At 58.2% G+C, this 19,325-nt stretch overlaps 1 long non-coding RNA gene across 1 annotated transcript in view; it reads left to right on the top strand.

Annotated features, from left to right (window-relative positions):
• The window catches only part of LOC117651862, a 53,116-nt gene that overhangs the window by 25,443 nt on the left and 8,348 nt on the right, over positions 1–19,325 (top strand). The gene's annotated exons all lie outside the window — the stretch shown is intronic.

Raw genomic sequence — 19,325 nt, 5'->3', positions numbered from 1 at the left:
TGCATGAGTTCCAGGAGGGAGTGCGTCGACACGTACCGTTTAAGCGTGAACGGGTGCTTTTAGTGCTTTCGTACATCTGTTTGGCAGTAGCAGTGTGCTACCGCCGAATGAAATGCCAAAGATGGATTCGTAAAGGAGGTACTATCTGGATTGGTCTCCTCTGGACTTCCAGTAGTTCTACTTTCCCATTCCCAATAAGCGCCACGGCTTCCAGAGCCAGAGCTCCACCCGAAGCACCCCAAAGCCTGCCGTTTGAAAACTATCAGTTGTTGTTGTTGTCCTTCTTGTTAGATTACATTGGACGGTTCATTTATCATCATTATTATCAAGTACGCGTCCCATTCCAAGCGCCGCGAGAGCGCCGCCGAGTGCAGGCTTGGTTGCGCCGCCGTCCGCCAGGGGGCGGCAGCAGGCGGGGTGGCGGCTGCAGAGACGCACCCCCGACGCCGGGCCGCGCGCCGGGACTTGCTGGGACGCGCGATGCGACGCCAGCTCCGGCCGCGCGGTGACTGAGCGAGCTTCGGCCGGCCGCCGCCAGGGCGCGCCACCGAGCGGCACGGCCAGGCGCGAAAGAGAGCGAAGAAGCAGAGCGCGAGGCGCGGCGCGGCGCGGCGGCCTTCCCCTACTTTCCCTTCTTCTGCCTCTTCCGCTGCTTCTGTCCGCCGCCCCCCCACCACGCCACGCCGCGCCGCCCAATCGCCGCCTCGCTGCCCCCACGCGCGCCGCCGCATCCCCTCCACGCCGCCGCGCCCTCCCCTCCGACGCCGCTCTGCCGCGCCGCCGCCACGCGGTTCCGCCACCCCCCGGCAGAGCGCGCCACCGTCGGACGAAAGCGCGCCCGAAGAGCGCCCGTTTGAAATGCCGCCGCGTTCTTCCGTTCGTTCGTCTTTGCGTCGAAGAGCGTTTTCGACGAGGCGATCAGTTGTCAGTATTTTTGGCGCTGCTTTCATTGGCAAAATCCGGAGAGAATGAAGACGGCTTGCTTGACGATCAGATCATTTTCAACTGTCGGAGTTGAACGCAGAGGACAGTCTGCATTAGTTCAGAACGCACTGCATATTTCCACGAATGCCTGAGACGTCCTGTGAGATCAATCCGCAAAATCAAAATCAAGCGAACGGGAAAACAGTTTTGCAGGGCAGCGTGAACAACACAGGCCGGAATGTCCAGGCCGGCAGAATCCTGGAAAGGGGAGGTTTCTGCCGCCAACAAAGTCAACCCCTCGTCGAGTGTGCCTGTGTGAGTGTGTGTGCGCGTGCGTTTGTGAGTGTGCTTGTGCCTGTGTGTGTGTGCGCGCGCGGGGGTGCGTCCACGTGGACACGGAGGGTACGCATAAATAACATCAAACTGAACACGGCCGCACTCACATTTGTTACCGCGTGCAGTACATTGTACACTTGCAGCGAGGCCCGAGCGAAGCGCCAGTCCACCCATCTACCCGGCTTTAAAAACATCCCCCGTTGAATAGAAGCGCGAAAAGTTCATCTGAAATTATCCGAAATATCCGAAGTCATGTGTTCTTGGTCACAGAGAGCTTTCAGCTGAAGGCAAGAGAATATTACTGCATTGCGATGATGCTCGTCGTTAGACAAGTCCAAATTTAAGAACAAGATCCTACTTTTTGGGGTCATCGTTCTTGGGTCTTGAGAGTTGTGAAACTCTCCGTCAGCAGAGGCCTCATTTCGGAGGTGAGCGCGTTGGTCTAGGAATAGCATTCATATATTTTGTCGCAGATTGAAAATACGAGTAAGTTATAAACGAGACCGCGCGAGACCGAGTCCCGCTGGAAAACTCAAACGCACAACCCTTGCCTCAGCTGGTGCCGCAAAGCGTTGCAATGTCCGGCCGATCCCCGAATGGCGTTGCATGGCGTTGCATGGCGTTGCATGGCGTTGCATGGCGTTGCATGGAGAGTGCCCATGTTAGGCGCGTCCGACTGTAGGCAATCGATAATCCCCGCAAGCTGCAAGAGCTGCGAGCTGGGAACGGAGGCCCGGCAGCGCGGCACGCGGCCGCCGGTAAAAATGGCGCGCGCCGCATAATTTCCCCGAGCTTTCCGTAATATCTATTGATGGCGGAGGCAGGGGTGGCAGCCTGCAGGCATGGGGTTGGGGTGGCGGAGAGCGAGAGCACACTGTCAACAACGAGCTGCTGCTGCTGCTCGACGCGGTCGAGTGCACCACACCGGCGACGGGGCGCCCCTGCGGACTTGGAGGTAGGCAACGCGGCCAACACACGTGCCACGCCACCGCCTACCTCGCAGGCGCCTCGAAGCAAAGCCAGCGAAGCCAGCGAAGCCCTGAGGAGCACGCCCTTGACGATTGCTGTTTGCTTTTTGTTTCGTCGTCCCGTTTCTTGTTGGGAGTCGTGATGGGCGGCAAATCGGCCGTTTGCACGCGACAGCCTCGAAAAGAAACAAACGGGCCGCTCCCGTTCTCTCTTTCTCTGGGGTCGTTATCGCCGACTCGTCCCCGCGTCGCTCTCTCTCTCTCTCTCTCTCTCTCTCTCTCTCTCTCTCTCTCTCTCTCTCTCTCTCTCTCTCTCTCTCTCTCTCTCTCTCTCTCTCTCTCATTTCCGACGCGGAAGATTTGCCCGCTCCGTTCGTTCTTCGCTCCCCGATAATTGCTCTCCTTTTTTCCTCCTCCCTCCGCGGCCCCGCTCCCCCCCCCTCCCCTCCCCTCCCCTTTCACCCTTCCCTCCTCACCCCCTTCTTCTCCTCACGGGCTTTTATAGTGCGGGCCGAAATTCCAAACATGTTTTTGATTGTGTTATTTTTCCTTCCTCCCTGTCCGGTCGGCCCGCGAGGGGCAGAAATATACAGCCAGAAGAAGAAGAAATATAGCCGGGCGCGGCGGCATGACAAGGACGGGGCGTGGGGTGGGGGAAGTGGGGGGGGAGGGGAGCGCGGCGCCAGCCAAAGCATGCTTAAGCACCCTTGCAATTAGTTCAAAGATAAATGAATCTCCTTCTTTCGTTATCCAACTAAGAAAAGTGCGCCAGGGCCGAGGCGGGCTGGCAGGGGCGGGCAAGGGCGGGCGGGGGCGGGGAAGTCCGCCGTCCCTCCACTTTACCGATCTTCTTTTTATTCCCCGTCCTCCCTCTTCCCCCTCCAGCCCTGCAGCCTGCAACGAATTGGCCATCTCGAGGCAAGTGTCTTTCCCTCCCCAATCCGAGCCGCGGGCCGCGCCGTCCGCGCCGTCGTTCGTGTTGTGGATGGCGCTGGCCCGGGCCGCGCCGCCCGCGCCCGGCCGCTGTCGTGACCAGTGCCCAAATACCGAACAAAACTATTTAACGAGAAGACGCTAACTCCTATCGGACCACACCCACAAATGAAAACAAAACCAAAAGCACTAGTATCTTTGGTCGTAGAATTTTCATCTAAAATCATATAACCGGATTTTAACATTGAAAAGAGCGAATGCCATTTTTGTCTCGTATTGGAACTGCGTTGCCTCGGGCTGGAAAACACAAGTCCAAATGGAACAGAATTTCGGCTGTACATAATGGGCAGCGGGTGTAGAATCTCGGCGGGCCGCGGCGCCATGGCACACCCTCTCACACTTGGCCCAAATCTGCGGTGGCACGCCGCGGGCCGCACCACCGCACCCCACACGCCGCAACAGGTGGGGCACCACGCACTGCGGGCCCTCGGGGTGGGGCGCGGTGGGGCGCGGTGGGGTGGGGCGAGGTGGGGCGGAAAGCGAGAGTGGTGCGACGCAATCAAAAGTCCGCTTTTACTTATTAGGGGCGGTTAAGGCAACTCACTTGCCCCAACTGGGCCCTACTTTCGAGTTGCTCGAGTTGCAACGGCTCCACGCAAGGGCCTTGCAAGGGCCCGCCGCAGGCTGAAAAATGCCCCGGGGTCCTTGACCGGATCAATCGTCGATTTTTCGTCAAGATAACACGCGGCACTTCGCGCAGTACAAGAAGCGCCTCAATTTCATCCCCTTCTTTCAGCGTCCCTTTTCGGCAGCACTGGCAGCGGCACGGATCCGAGATCGGTCGTTCTGATTTCAGACAAGAATAGACAGGGGGAGGGGGGAGGGAGAGCGCGCGCCTTTGCCAACAACAGCAGCTAGCCAGCAGCGTCGCTTCATTCTTTATCATTCTTAATCTTATTTGTTTATTTCCATGTTTCAAGAAAATATATTACGCCAGAGGAGGCCTTGGCCATCAGCAGCGCGTCCCTCCGCCTCTCTCTTGCGTCTCTCTCTCTCTCTCTCTCTCTCTCTCTCTCTCTCTCTCTCTCTCTCTCTCTCTCTCTCTCTCTCTCTCTCTCTCTCTCTCTCTCTCTCTCTCTCTCTCTCTCTCTCACTGCTTGTGCGTCCGTCCGGCGTACAATCTATCCACTCGAATACAAGCCCTGCCGCCCGGCCCGCTCGCCCGCTCGCCGAGTTGGCAACCAAATTAAATGTGCTGAAAAGGAGAGCCCGTTTTCTTTCGGCCCCCGCCTCGGCCCGCCTCGGCACGGCGGCTCGGCCCAGCGCTATAAATCCAGGCTCCTTAGAAGGATGCCAAAAAGTGGGGCTCCGCGTTGGTGTTCGGGCGCTAAACGATCCGACGCCTGTTTTGTTCGTAAATAGACTATCACGTTGGCCTCAATTTACGGAAATAAACATTAAAATTTTACAATGAACAGCAGAGAATCAGTGTTTAGTCAAAAACTTAAGTTAATAACCCTGAAAATTTGAAAAATCTTAATTATTTTGACTTTATAAAAAAATGAGTGCATTTTGAAACAAAATTAACGCCGTCCATACTTCAAAAAACTATTTCCATGTTGATTCGGTTTATTTTTTGTTGTATTTTGTTTGTTTGCTTTTTTTTTTTCACGAAACCCACAATGCTTTCCCTCCTAAATGGCCCTTGGGGGGCGGGACATCTTGAAGCAAAAATAAAACTGGCGAGCCAGAACGAGAAGCGCGGAGGCGGGGCCTTGGAGGGGCCGTGGCGGGGCCGCGCGGAACGGCGAGAGAGAATGGCCAGTGATAGAGACATGAAGATAGCACGGCGCAGAAAGGGGGTGGCGGCGGAGGCCAGAAAGATACAGCCACGCCAAAGACAATAGCGCAAGACACAAGCCGAAACAAAAGAAAAGAGAAGAGAACTCCTGTGAATGCGTAGTGGCGGCGCGGGGCGGCGCGGGGCGGCGCGGGGCGGCGCGGGGCGGCGCGGGGCGGCGCGGGGCGGCGCGGGGAGGCCTGGGGGTTGCCGCAGCGAAGCACAGCGCGGAGACGTCCAATTCTCGTCCGAAGAAAGGCAGGAGGTGGCGGCGGTGGAGTTTTTGGCGCCCCGAGCAAGCCGAGCAAGGCGAGGGGGAGGGGGGCTTTTATGGGAAACTAGGCTGCGGAATGGAATGCCATAACGACGCTGACAGTGAAAAATGGATTTGCGGCGTAAAAATGGCGGACGCGTAATTATTTCGCGTTGCCGTCATCGTTGTCCTTGGCGGAGGTTACGATCTTAATTGATAAGGACGCCCAGGTAGTCCTCGTTCGAGGGGGAGGGGGAGGCATTCTTGCGGGCTGCCGAGCGCCTGGTGAGGCGGCCGAGGAGAAAGACTGAAAGGGCGGCCCATTACCGCGCAAAGTGATGCAATGTCTCGTTTTCATTGACTTTGCGACAAAAGCGCAGTGTGCTGTCCGCGTCGCCGCGTCCCCTCGCCGGACCGGACGGACCGCCCGGCGGCTGCCTCGCTGCCGGCACGGCCAGGCATGGCCAGCTCGCGGACGCCGGGAACTCCCGTCGCGGTCAGCACCGCTCTCATCGTTCTGTCTCTCTTGCACTCATGGGGCGTTCCGTAGGGGAGCGAGAGAGACAGCATCGAGAGCGGTGCTCGCAGCCAGCCTGCAGCCAGTGCACACGTCACAGCGCGTCAGGCCGCGTCCCCGTCAACCGGCCGGCCTGGCCCAGCCCGCCCAGCCAGGGGCTGTCCGAACCGTTTTCGGTTAGTGTAGCTGCGTCAAAAGGTTCGCCGCGGTGGACGCCCCACGTTCACAGTCGCTTCAGGATTCCGCGATGCCCGCGGCAAGACGACCGATTTCATTCCACGGCCACGCCGTCGCGTTCGTCCGCGAGGAGCGCAGCGCAGCTTTGCCGGCAAAAATTCTTGAGGTGTGAAATATGCAAATGGACGCGAGGCTCGGCGAGGCGCTCCGTCTGTCCGGCCTTTGTTCTTCTCCCGCCGACGAAACAACACCCTTCCACCCCACCCCACCCCACCCCACCCCACCCCACCACCACTGCCACCCCCAGCCCGCGGACTGCCGCTCGTTGAAGAAATGAATCCCAAGTGAGAAATGCGGAGAAAAAGGCAAGGTTACGTCATTGGTGTTTCCAAAAATTTCAAGTGTATTCGAAACGGACGGGGGATGTTCTAGTTGTGAACGAGCGACTCTCTATCAGAGAGTGTGCGCCAGACCAAAACCACCTCCGGTTTAAGTCAGCACGAGCGAGACCTTAGCTTAGACTATGCACTAGTGTGAGGAGTGGGGGCAAAAAAAGGGGTCGCGAAAAAATTTCGAGGGTGGGAGGGTTGAAAGGGGTGGGGGGAGGGGACGATTCCAGCTAGCGGTTTACAAAACTGCCGTAAATGCCTTTGAAAATTCGTGTTTTGGCGACTAAGAGCAATGCGTCGACCGACAAGGTTTCGTCTTCCAGCGGGCATTTGGTCTGGACCTTCTTTAGCATGCCATTGTTCGGTCGATATGCCTTGTTGGAGCCTATTGTCTCAAAGTGATCAAAAGCTCAAAGGCATTTTTTCGTTTCATCAACTTTGAGACAATATGCTCATTTAGGCCATATCACCCCGTACAAGGCGCTAAAGGAGGCCAAAGACCAAGCCCTTTGAGGAGGACGCAATACTTGTCGATAGAATGGCTCTTAAAGTCGGCCCACGATTTAAAGCATTTCGAGCGTTTTCAACTTTGTGGATTCTGCCCCAACTAGGCCGTATCAGACCCTAACAAAGCACTAAGAAGGTCCAAAGCCAAATGCCCGTCGGGCGTCCTTGTCGGATCGACGCGTGGCGCTTAAAGTCGGCCCAAAACCGTTTTAAAGCTTTCTGCTCTGCAACTGCATTGTGCCAACAGGAAATTTCCCCGGCGTGACAATTGCTCTAAAGGAAAGGTTTCCGTCAGTTTGAAAGAGATTTAAAAAGGCGCGGAAACTTTACCGCACACAGCGAGAAACGGACCGAAAGCTGGACACTGAAGGCTAAACAGAATAGTTTAGCAAGGGGTTTTGAAAGCCTTGTGTCGTCAATTAACCAAACGTTTTGTGATGTTTTTTGCTAGTTTGCTTCCCTTCCGGTAAATCGGAGACGCCGTGATCCAACCGGTCCGGAGGGGTCGTTAGGGCAAGCTTTCCATCCGGGCCGCCTGGGCGCCCGGGCACCAGGCACCCGGTCCCGGGCCCCGGCGGCGAGAACCCTGCAGCGAAGGCGAGTTCTTCTTAAATGCGTCTTTGGATTTCCTTCCCCGGGCGTGGCCGCGGCGGTGTGCAGACGGACGGCCTTTGAATCAAACCCAACTGAATTAATGTCAAATGCTGGGGCGACTTGCAGGCCGTCCGTCGTCGGTTCGTCGGGCCGCCGGGCTGTTCGCCCCCTCCACGCCCCGCCGTCCCGGACGGGGTAATGTCCCGTAAATGCCTCGCCCTGCACCGCAGTGTTGGTGAGCCGTGGGAAATTTCCCTCGGCGTGACAAGTTTTCCTTCATTGGTGAAAGGTTTCCGTCAGTTTGAAAGAGATTAAAAAGAGCGCGAAAGCCGTAGTACCGCACACAGCGAGAAACAGGCACCGCAACCTGACGACACTGAAGAAAGCAGCAAAGTCGTTTGACAACGACGCATTTTTGGCAAGCCTTGTGTCGTCATTAACCGACAAACCGTTTCATAGTTTCATAGTTTTTTCATAGTTTTTTCTTCGCGCTTTGCCTCTGAAAATCGGAGAACGCTGATGACCAAACCGTCCGGAGGAGGTCCTTTTCGCAAGTCAGTTTCCATCGCAGGGCGAGCCGAGGGCAAGCCCCGGGCAAGCCCAGGGCGAGACCCGGGTCCCAGGGCCAGGCCGGCGAGACGCCGCGGGCGGAGTGCTCCAGCGCTCGGCCCGCTCCAGATTGACGTTGGTCTCGAGGGAGCAAATAAATGACCCCCCATTCCCGATGGCAATTTGCAATTCCTCTTTTACCATTTTCTTTCCCGAGTTTCGGCCAAGTTGCGCCGCGAATCCGGCGGACAAACAGCCCGCCAGTCACCTCGCTGGAAAATTGAGGACGGAGCGAGGGAGGGGGGGGGGGGCAGAGAAATCGCCTCGGGCGGGAAAAAGAAAAAGAAACTGTAGTTTATCCGTAGTCCACCTCAGTCCGGCACCGACGGGAATCGAACCCGGGAACTTTTGTCCGAAATTTTGCTCTGTCTGTCACCACCGAAAAAAACGCCTCCCAAGCAACGGCGTTCAATTTCCCATTTTGGAGCAGCATGATGGTCTCCGTCCACCCCACCCACGCGCCACGCCGGCGCCATCTTCCGCGAAGCCGCCAATAAAGCTTCGCTTCGAATAAGTTTTGATTCCTCGGCGCATAAAAAGACAAAAGAACTGCTGATGAAGGAGGGAGGGTGCGCGCCGCGGGGTTGTTCGGGAGGGGCGGCAGAATCAATATCGGTGTTGGTGCCGGCGGTGCTGGCGGCGCTGGAAAGAAGGAGGGAAGAACCAGGAACGAGTCCGCGGCCCGGCGGCCCCGCGGCCCCAACCCCTTCGAACCAGGAATCACGAGACGGCCCTCCGCGGGGGGTGGGGTGGGCGTCAGAACGGGGAGGACACTGCGGCGACCACGACGCCGCACTTTCCATTTACACTACAAAAAGTTCGTGGCGCCCCTTACGGAGGGCGGGTAGGCAGTCCCGCCGAGGCAGGCGGTGTAACGGGACTGCCTACCCACAGGCGCTCTTGCCCCTTAGGTACGCAGTCCCGTTGCACATGCCTCCTAGGCGGGCCTGCCCACCCCGCAGGCGGGTGGGAAGAAAGAGCCAGCCTGCCCACAAGAAGTCGGGCGGACGTGGCTCCTGCCCGTCCGGGCGTCTGCTCAAGGTCGCTGGCGGAAGACAGACGGGCCGGCGAAACGGAACGAAAAACTAGACGGCGTGATAGTGAAATAGAGCGTTCGTCGGACGACGTCCTTCCTTCCCTTCTCGTTCCTCTTCCTCGGGGACGTCGAGCCTGGCAGTAGCCTGGCAGTAGCCTCCGGACGACGGCGAAAAACCAACAGATAACAAATGTATATTTAAATTAGGCAGATAACAAACGCCCTTCCCTCGCTCCGCCACGGCCTCGCCGGTTCGCCGCTCCGCGCTCCGCCCGCGGCCCCGGGCGACTCTAGCGCCAGCGATCGCCCGGCCCGCCAGAGCCTTATTCCTTTTCCTCTTTCCTTTTGTTCATTCAGTCCGCCGAGGCGAGCACGACGGCCTCCGAGGACCCCGGGGCTTCGCTCACTCTGCTCATTTATTTCCTGCTTTCTTTTTATAAATTTATAGTGACACAGACCAATGATATATACCCCGTTAAATTTTTTAAATCAGTTTTTTTTTTGTATTGGCAGCTTTGACATTTACGCGCGGCCCCTCAACCCCACGGCCCGCTCGGCAATAATATTCAACTCGGAGAGGATCTCCAGACCCCTCTATTTGTCCAAATACTTGATTCGCCGAGATTCTTCCATTTCTTCCCCTCCGCGGGCCTCCCCCTCCCTCCCCTTTCCCCGGCAGACCCCTGCAGGCGCCACCCTCCGTTTGCTCTGGCCTCCCCCAGCGCGTCTTGACACCCAAGAAAAATCGTTTTTATTTGACGGCTCCAGTCGGGCCGAGCCACCCCAACCCTTGCCTGGCAGTGCCTGGCAGTGCCCTGCAGCGAGGTGCCACTCCAGCGATCAAATCCCGCCTTGTTGTTTTTACCGCCCCGCTGCCTGTCACAGTGGCCCGCCATGGCGGCGCAACTCGCCTAGGAAATTAAAAAGGGTCAAAAATTCTGCACCCGTAATTTTCCGTTTGGACAGGCCGGGGAGCGGCGAGGAGCGGCGCAATCAGGGGAGGGCACTCTGGAATAAGAAAGCTGGAAGGAGACGACTCGAACCTCAAGCGGCGAAGCGGCGCCCCCTCTTTTGTGCGCAACCAGTGGAAAGGAAAGTCCGACTTCAAGTGGCGGGCGGTGCGCGCGGGCCGCACACGCCCACCGCCCCCTCGCGACCCGTTCGGCCAATTTAGTCGAAAAAGGCGCGAAAATTGGCTCGAACCGGGAGATGGAGGGTGTTGTTATTTCTGGCGGCGCGGCGTCGCTATCTTTTGTGTCGTCCCTCTCGCCTCGGCCGTAATGATAATGGTCTGTTTAATGGCGACGTGAACTTTGCGTCACTCGAGAGGGACCTCGATAATGCGAGCGCGGCGAGAGCGGCCACCTAACCTCTTCTTCGCGACTTCACCTTCCCGCGCTTTCGCGCGCTTTCCCGCGCGCCCCGCTCCGCCCGCCAGAAAACGCCGCTTGTTCGCGCCAAATCGTCCGCACGTGAAATAGCGCCACAAAGTGCAACTATTTTGATGCGCAAATGGCGGGGACTGTACAGTTTTATCAAAGTTGCGGTGACGACCGCTAGAGTACGCCATGAACGGACGGAAGAGTGAACGGTTCCGAAATGGAGCGGGGGCGGCCGGGGGCGGCCGGGGGGCGGCGTGACGAGTTGACGTCGTCCTAATCCCTAATCGGGCGACCGGCCGCGGTCGGAGCCCCGTCGAGGACCACCGAGTCATTTTTGGCGAGCAATTTTAAAATCGTCAAATTGGGCGTCGTCTCTCGCCCCGCCTCTCGCGCTCCCCTCTCTGGCTGGTCCTCCTCATCTTTTTCGACGGACTGGCAATTCTTAATTCAGAAGGGTGAATAATTCCCTTCAGGCAAACTAGCCCAGCGAGCCATGTTTTCTGCGAGAGACTGGGGCGTCGTTTCTGTTCTGCACCACGGCGGAAGGGGAGGGGGAGGGGGAGGGGAGGGGGCTCCTCGAGCAGAAGTCATCTCGACAAAACGAAAGGCCGGCCCGGCCTCGGAAAAAGGGAACGATGTCACTGGCAGCCTCGCTGGCAGCAGCATGGCCGGAAGGACGACGACTGGGTCTCCCCAGAAACTGCAATCAAGGAGGAGCGAGCGAGACGGGACGAAGCGAGACCTCGAACCGAAAAATAGAGGAATCGAATGGCAGCTCTTTCTCGGAGGCCGAGTCAAAGGGTGCTTTATCACAGCGCCCCACGGACCGCCCCGCCCCGCCACGCCACGCCACGCCCCGCCACGCCCCGCGGAGGAAGCAATAAAAAGACGCCCTCTCTCTCTCGCTCTGCCGTGGCGCCGGCCATCTTCTTTTCCAGTGCGGCCAGAGGCGGCCGTCTTTTATATTCGTTTCAAAATTGCTCCTTCTCCCCAAATGATGTTACAGTGCTAGGGCTGGAGCAATCCAACGGACTGGCGCGAGGGACGGGGTGCGGTGGAGCGTCCTCTCGCTCTCCGCGTCTCCCCCCACCCCTCCCCTCGCCCGACCCGTGGCACTGGACCGCCGCCCCGACGTCGCTACGGTCATCGCAGACCGCATTGGGCAGGCCAGAGATCGCCGGCCGCACCACGAGGCTTGCCTCAGAAAGTTTCCACGGCTCTGCGAAACGTGCAACGTCTGAGTTTTTGCCGCGCCTGAGGCCGGTGCGCGCCGCTGGAATTTCATGGAAGAATTGAAGGGCCGGGGAGGAAGGGGCAGAAGGGAGCACCTTGCCGTGAGTATAAACAACGCCAATAAATTTTTGATGCCAGCCAAGAATGCGGCCGTATTCTATCTTTTCCGTCACCACGGCCACAGCGCTGCGCCCGCTGCGCCCTCAAGCGGGGGCCTTGTGGCGCTACAACAATGGTTCAGACGGGGTGGGGGGCCGGGCCGCGGGGAGGGGGTCCTTTCAAACCTTTCTCTGCGCCGTTGAGTTAGTTGTTATCAACACCGCCCGAACAGAAAATAATGCCCGTAAAGATTTCTTCGACGCCTTAGAAGCCCTTCCCCCCGGGCCGGGCTGGGCCGGGCTGACGGGACGAGACACAAGGGCGAGACAGAGCCAAAGCGACGATGTTACCATCGCGAAACGGAGCCCTCTCAATATTTCATCACGGACCCCCCACCCACCCCCACTCCCTATTCCTCAGTTCTATCGCCCCGTACTTCTCCGTCCCTTTCTCCTTCTTTTATTTCCCCCTCCTCCTTGCTGGGCTCATTGTGCTGCCCGCCTTCGTGACATTTCGATTTTTGTTGACGCCGCTCTCCCCTCGCCCTTGCTGCCCGACGAGGCCCTGATGCAGCGCCATCTTTTCTCCGTAATGATTCATTAAAATTTTAAATTCAGTTTCATTCCGGCGACGCGGCGCAGCGCAGCGCGCCGTTTAGGCATCGGGCTTCGGCAGCGCGGCCGCGAGGGCGAGGGCCAGGGCCGGGCCAGGGCGCCGGGCCGCAGGGCCGCAGGGCGCCACCCCACTTTTTCATTTGTACAGCGAGGCCGCCCCGACTCCACCTCCTTTCATGCAAAATTCATCAAAATAGGCGAAAGCGTTTCACTGATGCCAACTCGCAAACAGCGTTTTGCATCTGTTTGCATTTTTCTGTCCCCCGCGACGTTTCCAAGTGCGCGTCGCCCCGACTCCGCGGACACACACCCTTACCACACCCACTCCAAAAGACGGTCCTCCCCGCGCCCACTGCCACCCCCACCCCTGGCGCCGACGACGCGCGTGTAGCCCGGGCCACCAGCATTCAGGTCACCCACATCCTCCCCCGCCCCTCCCCGTCGCAGGCCGTCGCAGGCCGTCGCAGGCAGTGGCTCCCGAAAGATTAGTTTAGGTTGGCAGCACTTTCTTGCCGCCTTCTTTCCGCAGCGGAGTGGCAGCCCTGCAGCCCCGCCGCGCGAGGTTAGCGCGCCCTTCGAAATAATCCACCAATTCCGCGGTGCCTATCAGAGCGCCGCCACCCTCACAATATAATCTCTACCCCATTACGTGCCAAGGGGTTGCCCCTTTTTCCTTCTTTCTGTTTCCCTTCGACGCTCAAGCGAGCCCTCGAGGGTGGTTTCGAGGCGAACGCGGGAGTTTTCAACTCTTGGCGTGTCTATGGTTTTCGCCCTCTAAGCGTCTCTCGCGGTGACGCGCTGCCCCGAAGGTCTCCCAGAGAATACTTTCTGCGGCTCTTTCCAAATGCCCTCCTTTTTCTTCTCCCGCGCGGAGAAGGCGCCTTTGAAATAATCGGCCGGAGGGGGGGGGGGGCTTCCCTTGATGGCGCTCGCTGTCCTTCTCCCTCCATCAATTGCTTCTTATCTCCATCTCGCTTTCTCTCTTCAGCCGCTCCTCCGCCCGCGCCCCACGGCCCCAGCTCCATCAACGTGACCAAAACTTTTCTTTCCCAACTTAAAATGTTTAATGTTCCTTTTTTAGACCCCCGCGGCAGCGCGGCAGGGCGGCCACCTCACTCAATGGCCCGGGCGTCGCTCGGCGTCGCTGCGAAAGTGCGAGGCGAAGCTTCCTTCCCCTCCGAGCCTTTCTCAGCCCCTCCCTCGCCAAGCCCTTCCTGGATTTCTTTTATGCCAACATTAAAATTTTCTTGTTTGAAGGAAGTTTTACGGTCGCCTCGGCCGGTCGTCGATCGAGGAAGAGTTGGCGGGTTGCCGCTCCTGAGAGCTTTCGCTCCGTGCGCTGCGCGGCAGTCGCCCGTAAAAAGGGACTACTACAGTTATTCGAAAATGGCTCAATCTTCGTTTCGCGGAAAGAAACTCCCAGCGGCCCTGCTGCCCCACCCCGCCCCACCCCGCCCCACCCGGGCCGGGCAGGTCCGCGACAAAAGGAGAGCCAATCGTTGCCTCTGGACGGAAGTCATTAGCGAGACGTTCCGAATCGCTCGGGGCGGGCCGAGGCCAACGGGCAGACAGACAGACAGACAGACGGACAGACAGACAGACAGACAGACAGACAGACAGACAGACAGACAGACAGACAGACAGACAGACAGACAGACAGACAGACAGACAGACAGACAGACAGACAGTTTTGTTTGTACAATGATTTTAATGGAAGGGTTTGAACTGACGAAAATTAGGTAGCTGCTCGACTATGTGTAAATTTTGTTGTCATAAAACGTGCTGGTTCTGTTTTAATTTGTCTTAGGTGAATGAAGGTTTTTTTTTCGTTTATTTTTATTTTTCAACGACGCACAGACAGACAGACAGACTGAAAGGTAGGCAAGCAGTGAAACAGACCTACCGGGAGGTAGGCGAGCGACGACTAAAGCGGTCCGACAGACAGTCAGACGGACAGCTCAACCAATCCCAAAGGATTTGAGTCCCTTTGACGCGGCGGCGGATCACCAGCGCCAACCTTATCTTTCTAATTACTCTTCTGCCACAAGCGAGACAAAATCGCTGGAGAATCGTCGGAGGATAAAAACAAAAACGGCAATCGCGCGAAACGCGGCGGCGGCGGCCCGCGCTGCAGATGGCGCTGTTGATGGTCATGACCCGGAAGTAAAAACTTTGGATCAAACTTTGCGCCATCCAGATGATCGAGTTGGCGACGTTGACGGCGTGGACAGGCTACAGGTCCGGGCGAGCGGCGGGGCGACGGGGCGACGGGCCAATGGGGCACGATGGGCCATTGCCAATGGGAATGGCGCCCGGCCCGGCCAAGCCCGGCCAAGCCCTGCCCCCGGCCCGGCGGCAGCGCGCGAGAAAAACGACCACTTTGCGCAAAACAGGCCATATCAATGAAAACGTACGGCGGAAGCCCTCCGCGCCCCGGGCGGCTTGCGAGGCGTGGGGGTCTTGATGGCGAACAGATAAGCGACGCCAATATACACCCGGGGCCGCGCGCCGCTGGTGACGACGACGACGCGCCCTGCGACGCTGGGAGAGAATACGTCTCTGCGGCCTGCGTCACCCTGGCCGGGCCCCGCGGCCGAACGGTGTGCATTGCTTCTGCCGTCGTCCCAAACGACGGCCTCCGCGACGTCGACGGCGGCGTCCCTGGCGGCGTCGCGGCGCCCCCCACCCCCCGCTTGCCGCTTGCCCTTGGCCTCCGCGCCTCGCCGCACTGCCTTGGCACTGCCGCACCGCCCCGACGGCCCTAGTGGAGCGAAAGAAAGATATAAAGATAAATTAAAAAGATAAAGCCCGATGAAAGGCTGAAAGGGACGGGAAGGTGATAAAAGAATCGCAGGCAGGGCGGCGGGGCGGCGGGGCAGGGTGGGGCACTCGTGCCGAAAGTGGCTCTGGCAGCGCGGCCAGCGCCCCGCCTCGCCGGCAAGGCCTTCCTCTCTTTTCGTCAGGATTAAAACAAACAAAATATTTGGCACAATTTCAATGCGCCGCCTCTCTTTCTGCTCCCGCTCCTCTCGGCCGGCGCCAGGGCTGCGGCACGGCGCGGCCCCTTCAAGACCCCCTAGCCCTTGCCCCTCGCCTTGCCCACCCCCCGGGCCCTCCTTCCCTCTCGGGCTCTCGGGCAAATGGCCATGGGAAATCTTCATTTCTTTCCCTAATTTCTTTGTGTATCTCAAAGGACCAAGTGTATACAGAATTCATGGCGGGCATTCTTGCCTCTCTCTCTCCGCCTTGTTGTTGCAGCGCGTTGTTATTGCTTCTGGCCGCCAGCTCTTTCTCTTTCTGCGCCGGAAGCTGGCCGACGCCTCCCCTCGCCTGCTCCGCCCGGCCTGCTTCGCCTCCGCCCTTTATGATGTCTTTGAAGTCGTCACAGTGGATGCGCCAGATCCGTACAGTCGCGCAACGCGGTAATTATTAATACGAGTTTTTCGAAAACGCTGCGCGCGTTTCATCTCCTTCTCCTTCTTCTTCTTCTGCTTTTTCTGCTTCTCCTCCTCCTTCTTCTGCTGATAATCTCCGCGTCGCGCGGCAATCAGCGGCGCGCAGCGTAAAACAAAAGAAGGGGGTGGAAAAAACGGGGTGGCGAGGGGATGAGGGGGTGGAGGCGGCGGCGGAGGGTGGGCCGTGGGAGGCGGTGGCCATGGCGGCGTCAAACATGGCCGGCCGACCGGGCCTGCATCGCCAACATTTTTCCCCGCCAGCCTGCCCTGCCTCGCGAGCGGCAAGCGCGTCTTGGCGTCCTTCACGACGCCGGAGAAGCAGTGGCAAATCAGCGTGCGCTGTGTCCAAGCCTCCAACCCGCGCAAGGTCGTAAGTTCGCAGGCCCACAAGAAGACCGCCCTCCCCACAGCGTCGGCGTGGACGGCCGCCCCCAGGCCGCCCCCGCGCTGCACCGACGGCAAACTTTCTTCAATCGGTGCGTGTTGACGTCGGAAACTCCCGATCAACTTTTCTTGTGGCGTGATTCGCCCAAGACTGCAGCGGGTCCCCGTAGCCGGCAGGCAGGCAGGCAGGCAGGCAGCTCGAGGGCGGGCAGCCAGGCTGGCAGGCCAGGGCGCTTTCGGCCCGTTTTAGGACTCTAATGGCCGTCATTATCCAGCAGTAGCTCCTTCGGAAGCCTTCGGAAGCCTTCGGAACCCTTTGGAACCCATCCCACCGATGCGCCTTCTTTTCAACCCCCGGCCCCTCGCGCCGCGCCGCGCCTCGCCTCGCGCCCCGGCCAGCGCCGTGCCAGCCACCTTAGTCGCCCCGATACTTCACTCTAATTTATGTATTTAATTCAACTTTTCACTTAAACTTTTCCAAAGCAAGTTTTGCAAAAAGCGCGCGCTGTTATGTCGGAGGCGGCGCCGCGATGGAAAGAAAGTGATTAAGGAAAAACAGGACGAGGGAGGTCGGGATCGTTTTCGCGTTCAAAGGGACGCGCCAACGCGCGCCAAGCGGAGGCAGTGTGGCGGCAGTGCGGCCAGGTGAGGCAAGTTGGCGGAAAGTCGGTGAACGGAGAAGAAAAGGGAGAGGAAGAGGAAGAAGAAGAATAATGCTAAGAAGAAGAAGAAGAAGAAGAAGAAGAAGAAGAAGAAGAAGAAGAAGAAGAAGAAGAAGAAGAAGAAGAAGAAGAAGAAGAAGAAGGAGGAGGAGGAGAGGGAGAAGGAGACGCAGCAGGAGGAGAATAAGAAGAAAGAGGAGGGGAAAAAAGATCCACCTATTTCGTTCGAACATTAATTACAGCGACTTAAACGTGCAGTGAATAATTAGAAGGAGAGCCGACGTGCGCTAGGGGCAGGCCGAGGGGGAGGGGGAGGGGGGAAGGGCGGCCAGGAATGGCCCTCGGGACCAAAAAGACAACACAGAGCCCCTGGCGGCCCTTGGCCATGCCTTGGCGCCCTAAAGACAAGACAAATTTCTCAATTTCTGGACCAATGGCTACTGCTATCCTGCTAGGAATTTCAAGAGCAGAAAACTAAAATCAATGACTGGAAAGAAATCAGTTTCAAGTTGATGTTACAGGTTAGGTTCGGCGCAGGGGCGCCGGAAGTGGGGTGCAGGGTGGGCAGGCTGCCCCCCCCTGGAATTTGGCAGGGGGGCATCGCCCCCCCTGGACTTTGGTGGGAAGCTGCGAAAATCGAGCCTAGGGTCAGTTGGAGCAATTATAGGACACGGGGTAAAAATGGGACAGCATATTCCAAGGGGTACCCGACTCAAGATAATCATTGCGCGTCTAGTTGGTAACCAGTGAAATAATCAACATCATCCAATGAAATGACAATCATACTTGCGGGGATTCAATCACTTTTGACAATTTTTGCGAGACCACTGCTTCAACTATCAGCGGTCAAAGCCTTCCCGAGGCGGGGCATGAAAGAGTAGGGTCTTTAGGATAGTAAGGCGTCGAGGGAGGCCTTTGACCGCAACTAAATTGGATGCAGTGACCGCTCAAAGTCAGCAAAAACGATGATTTTTTGAAATTCTTTCACTTTTTGACCATTTTTGCGAGACCACTGCTCCTAAACTATCAGCGGTCAAAGCCTTCCCGAGGCGGGGCATGAAAGAGTAGGGTCTTTAGAATAGTAAGGCGTCGAGGGAGGCCTTTGACCGCAACTAAATTGGATGCAGTGACCGCTCAAAGTCAGCAAAAACGATGATTTTCTGAAATTCATTAACTTTTTGACCATTTTTGCGAGACCACTGCTCCTAAACTATCAGCGGTCAAAGCCTTCCCGAGGCGGTGCATGAAAGAGTAGGGTCTTTTTAAGCACCTTTTTTGGTGGGGGAGGGGGGTAATTAGGAACGTAGGATTTAAAATTGTTTGCCCCCCCTGAGGAAATACACTTCCGGCGCCCCTGGTTCGGCGCCAATCCCAGTGCCTCTGCGCGAAGGCCACGTGTTGTAGTCCGCTAATTGTAGCTGCGATCCGAGGCCGAGCCAGTCGGGCGGAAGACTTTCTCTGGCGGCCCTCCTGACTGTCGATCAAAGCACTTTCCAGATTTAATATTGACCGTGATGATAAATCCCGCCTAATAAGAGGTTTTTATGCAAATAATCCAATCTGAGTTGCCCGGCGATGTCTTCCCCCACCCCCACCGCTCGCCCCTCCGCAAATTATTTCCATTCAATGAAGCTCCTCAAGAAGCATCCGGCGATCGAGATTTCCCTCTCGCTCCCGTCTTTGCGTATTCTTTCCCTCCCTCCCCCCCTCTCTCTCTCTCTCTCTCTCTCTCCGTCACGACCACCCCGCCGCCTTTTCAAAGTTTGGCGCGCGTGCGATGCGCCGCACCCGGACCGGAACCGGGGCAAATAAGCGCGAAAATAAATACAGTGATGCGACGTCGGCGACGTCGGCGACGATGATGACGACGGCCAGGTGCGAGTCCGAGACTGAAACAATGCCGCAGATGTGCACGCACGGTAGTTAGTTATGACCGGCGATTAAAAGCAGGGGTGCTGGGCGTCGTCCATCCCCTGCTCGGCCGTGTCCGGGCCGCGTCCGGGCCGGTGCAGTGCAGCCCGAGGGCCAAGGCCGCCACGCCGCGCGCACCATATGCCTCGCGCACCCCGCCACCCTGTCTGCGTCTCCGTCGCGCGCGACGCCCGACCCGGAAGCCGCGGCGCTCTCTCTCGCACACCGGTCAGTCCGGTTTACCCTTCTTCGACTCATCCTCCTTTTATTTTTCGGCCGGGCCGTTCCGTTGTGTTTCCATTGAGTGGACAGGGCAGGGCCGGCACGGCGGCCCCAACCCTTCTCCACGGCCTCGGGTCGCCGGACGGGCAGCTGGCCAGTACGGTCACTGCGGGGGGAGGGGAGGGGGAGGGGGAGGGGACGGGGGAGGGGGAGGGGACGGGGAGGGGACGGGGAGGGGGAGGGGAGGGGGAGGCGTGCCGGTGCAACGCGCGCGCGGATC

The sequence above is a fragment of the Thrips palmi genome, unplaced genomic scaffold (genome assembly GCF_012932325.1).
Source record: "Thrips palmi isolate BJ-2018 unplaced genomic scaffold, TpBJ-2018v1 HiC_scaffold_1, whole genome shotgun sequence".
In the NCBI taxonomy this organism is placed as follows: Eukaryota; Metazoa; Arthropoda; class Insecta; order Thysanoptera; family Thripidae; genus Thrips; species Thrips palmi.
This window is presented reverse-complemented; position numbering and strand designations above follow the sequence as displayed.